The sequence below is a fragment of the Notothenia coriiceps genome, unplaced genomic scaffold (assembly GCF_000735185.1).
Source record: "Notothenia coriiceps isolate Sejong01 unplaced genomic scaffold, NC01 NC01_scaffold00037244, whole genome shotgun sequence".
NCBI lineage: Eukaryota > Metazoa > Chordata > Actinopteri > Perciformes > Nototheniidae > Notothenia > Notothenia coriiceps.
The window spans coordinates 8,826,894-8,831,837 of record NW_011369945.1 but is presented as its reverse complement, the minus strand read 5'-3'; positions in this window follow the sequence as shown (position 1 = coordinate 8,831,837).

Sequence of the window (4,944 nt, the reverse complement as noted above, 5' to 3'; positions counted from 1 at the left end):
CAGATTTTACGTTTTCAGATTCAAAACAATTATTTTTTTGACCAATTACACCAGAGCATGCCAGTTAACCAATCAGAGCAGACTGGGCAAAATAAAGAGCTTTTTGAACATTAAAACATGGAAACATGTAGAGACACAAAATACAAATATGAACCTGGAAATTAGCATAATATATCCTCTTTATGTCAACATATTCTGCTTATTATCAAAAAACAGCTACACCTGGAGAACATACATGGTCTTCAAAGGGTTGAGACTAACCTGAGCCAAGTTATTATGAATGCAGCGGAGTGGTTTGATAGACCAAGGATAACTTAATCCCATAAAAAGATCCTGCCGGCTTCCCAGCTAATTGAAAGGGAAATGGGGGTCGAGAGAGTTAGAGCAGGAAGGAGGATGAGACGGTGTGGATTCCACCTTAGCGAAAGTGACAGTGACAGCAAGCGGCTGGCGGGCGCATAAGCCTCGACACCGACTAATTGCTGCGAGTGTGTGAATGCAATGCAGATGTATAAGTGTGTGTGTGTGTGTGTGTGTGTGTGTGTGTGTGTGTGTGTGTGTGTGTGTGTGTGTGTGTGTGTGTGTGTGCGTGCGTGTNGTTTCAGATTTTACGTTTTCAGATTCAAAACAATTATTTTTTCAGCTTCTGTGAAAAACGATCTGAAGGCGAAAAAAAGATTGAAACCTGAAAAAAGATTAGAAGCTGAAAAAATAATTGTTTTGAATCTGAAAACGTAAAATCTGAAACTGAAAAAAACAAGTATTCAAATATCAAAATATGTATAAAAGTGAAATATGAAAATAAATATTTTATTTAAAAAAATTGCTGAACTGAATCAAAATAATATTCAACCTGAACAATTATTTCAAATAATTTTTTTGTTTTGAATACAACATTGTATTTTCAAAGTTCAGGATTTCAAATAAATTGTATTTTTTTGAATGATCAAAACTTATGACCCTGAAATAGCTCCATATTCTAGCCAATATAAGCACAAGGGTTACATAGTAATGTCACTATGATACAGAAGTATATTGCAGACCATTTACATGCATGAAAACCTATATCACACACTACATACAGTAACAAATCCCCTGGACTCTAAATCACCTGTACATTTCACATTTATATCCAATCTAATATATCTAATATGTAATACTCCATTACTCACATAATTATGTATATCTAATATCCTGCTTTATATATGTCACTGTAAATTTGTAATTCAACATGTATATTTTCTACTTTTTTTTATTGCTATTTTATTGTTATTGAGATGTTGAAGTTTTTAAATGTGTATTTCTAGTCTTTTAATTGTATTGTACAATGCCAACGTCTTTTTATGCTGCTGCAACATAAAAAAGGTCCCAACATGGGATCAATAAAGTACTTCTTATCTTATCTTACAGGGAAGGGAAAATCCCCCAAAGGCCTTATAGGGCTTATTTATTTCTTGCAGTTCGTTAGTGGTACAGATGAAGTTGATTACCTTCTCATAGTACTTGACGTCGTACTCCAGGATCACCCCGTTGGGCCGGTTGGGTTCGTGCCACATCAGAATCACGCTGTTCTGACTGGTGTTCTCCTGGCGGATCGCTAACACTTCAGAGGGGGCTGCACGAGAAACAGGAGGGAAAACCGCTTCGTCAGTTCAAGACGGATTCCTTTATGACATGTAACTGCTGTAACGTCATGCTGCATTTCAGGAACAACATTTAAGCATCTTGCACATCTGAACAAATAGTGAACACTCCTATATATCTCTCAGGACAGCTTTTACAGTGGATCCCCAGCATTAAGAAACTCCCAGATGCTTACTTCTAATGTTGCGCAATTTGCATAATTAGCACAAGTTAAGTAGCATTGCTTAGCATGATAGCTATATCGGAGTGTTTCACACGACATCTATTGCACGTCTGTCCGTCCTGGACTCTCCCAGAGGTTTCTTAAATTTTTCCTTGTCCGATGTGAAGTTCCAAGGAAAGAGGGTGTCGTATTCATATTCTGTACAAACTATAAAATCCACTGAGACAAATGTAAAATGTGTGATATTGGGCTATATAAATACACTTTGATTGATTGATTTCTGGAGTGATAGAGGATCTACTTCTGACATGTTCAGGATACAAAATAACAGTTGGAAGCTGCGGTCATTTTTGCACTCACAGCGGGCCGAGTTTTGAGTTGATTTTGAAGTTTTAGAAGACGCTGGATCGTTTGTGTTGGACAGATTGCTTATCTATTTGAAAATAAATTGTCCACAGTGGTTCTAAATTCTGGGGACTCATACTACACAAACACACATTTCTAAACTTTGGGGTACCCAACATTTCTGGGTTAAAAAGTGCTGGCTAGTATTGGAATAGTCTTTGACATTGTTCACCACTATAATCAGTTGTGGCTACATTGACTGTTCTCTTATAGGTGATATCATTGTCCAATAGTTTGAGCCCTTCCTGTCCCTTCGGAGCAGAAAGGATGAGTTCCTCTCCTTCCAGCCAAAGCATTGACATCCTCCTGTGTTGTTTCCTTAGCAAGCTCTACACTGAAGCGGCTCGTTTTGTCCCGTGGTCAGGCCTCTGAGGATACAGGGTTTTCTGTAAACAAGGATGTGGAGACTTGCAACATGTAGGAGGACACTGTTGCTGCACACAGGCTCGTGTGTGATTGTGTCAATGTACCAGATTCCCCTCACAAGCAAGCTTCTGTGGCAACAGCCAAGTCAAGGCTACCATGGGCACCTCGATCAAGAGAGGAGGAAGCTGGAGTCTGATGCACACCGCCGGAAGAGAAAGCCTTCAGAGGATTTACCGGGAGGAACTAAAAATGAAAAGGAGAACCATCCAAGAAGTTTTTGAAAGTTTCTGGCCAGACAGGTTTTGCAGGAGAAGCTGAGGACAAGGCTGGCAGTCGGACGGCCTCGCACATAACAAAAGATAAGTGCTCTGAGGAGGGGCGGCAAGGAAAAGTTAGCTGAGCTCAAGAACAATGAGGAGGCGATTTGTGGTCAAGGGAGAAGAGCTCAGATTAATGTAGCCTAGTTGTTGTGTACACACACACACACACACACACACACACACACACACACACACACACACACACACACACACACACACACACACACAGGGTAAAGGGAAGCTGCTCTCAGAGGACGTGTTAGTGTACAGTAGTTTGAGTGTTATGTGTTTTACCTGGGAGCAGAGGGTGAAGGGGGGGTTGAGCTGGAGGTGATGGGGTACACAAACACCTGGTTGGAGGACTGACTAGAGGAGCTTTCTCTAAAAAAACAAAAATCAGCAGAAAAGAACGTATTATTAAATATTCAGCACAGCCATGGTCAGACAGGAGACTAACTGTTGATCACAGATGTATCTGGAGCCAATGGACCCACATCAACACACCTGTGTCATGATCCAAGTTCACATTAAGAAATATTATAGATATTTTCTTTATGAATGCTGAGGACAGTGCCGGTTTAGCTGTTTTCAAACATATTTTAATATACTGTATAATGTGTCATTGAATACCAACCTACAAAAAGGTTTTTGAAATGGAAACTGTCTATAGTGGCTGTTTTTTATATTTCAGTTTTTTACTGATATTTCGTTTTTAGAAAATGTTTAACATTGATATCCACCAGGGAATTTTAGTTCCTTGTATGCTCTGATATTGATAATATAATAATGACTCACATAACTACTATTACTCAATCAATACAAAAATATATATAATTTTTTTACAACGACTACTGTATATCATAGGGAGGTTAGTTAAATGACCTGTGGTGTATTCTGGGTAACGATGGACTGACAAACTTCCTGTCATGGACCCCACACACACTCTGGACTAAATCCTCTTCAACTTAACATTTGTAAATTCGTGGTGTCTCTAGTATCATACTTATGAAGATGACACACACATTTTTAAAACAATATCAGCAGTTCACTATTGGTCGATACAAGCCATTTACACTTTGCTAGTATTACAGCAATGGAGGGACTGTATGACAGCCCACAATGCACTGCACATAGGTTTCTTTGTTTAGGCCATGGACATTATGTTTCTAATTTGAGCGTGCGTGCGTGCGTGCGTGCGTGCATGTGCGTGTGCGTGTGCGTGTGTGTGTGTGTGTGTGTGTGTGTGTGTGTGTGTGTGTGTGTGTGTTTTGAATGAGGTGTGTCAAGTAAAAAGGAGAAATGTAAATCTTCAGAAGGCTTTTTTAAAAACTGTCAAACATAGGTGGACATGTTTGGCTAGAAAAGCACAAAGATGGAGAGTCTTTGTTTTTATACAAATGACTGACTGCTTGATGGACAGCTACCACAGCAGCAGCTCACACAATGGAAACATGAAGAGAAGCGAGGCGGTGCCGGGACTTCACTGGGGACAGGAAAAGGTGGGTCTACTGCATTTATATCACACACACACATTCCTCCTCACACACACGCTTTCTGAAAAGATTTTATCAGACTCTTCAGAATTCTGAGATTAAATTCAGAATCTTAATACTCCACATTTTCCCCCATGTGGCCCCTTATCCTGTTCCGTAAAATATATACTAAAATGATCATGGAGTAACTTTATTTGTACCCAAATATGATGCTTGCTGAGATTAGCATTTTGGATTAGTCCATATTGTGATTTCAATAACATTTGGATTAATTGTGCTGCTCTAATGAAAGTTATTCCAGTAAGAGTTTTAATTCCTCCTGCTGGGTGCACATGTGTGTAGTGTGCTTCATCACATAATGCTGCACTAGGCCATGAAAAAGTAAATTCATGATCCGCTGCTGCAGGGCACATTTCAATGATTCATCAGTCATGAAATGCTTTTTGCCCGGGGGTCCCAGTTACACTAAATGGCCCCCCGGCAGATCGTTAGCCTGCATGTTTCTAACAGCCATGATTGAGATATACTGAGATTTATTTTGTAGTGAATGAAT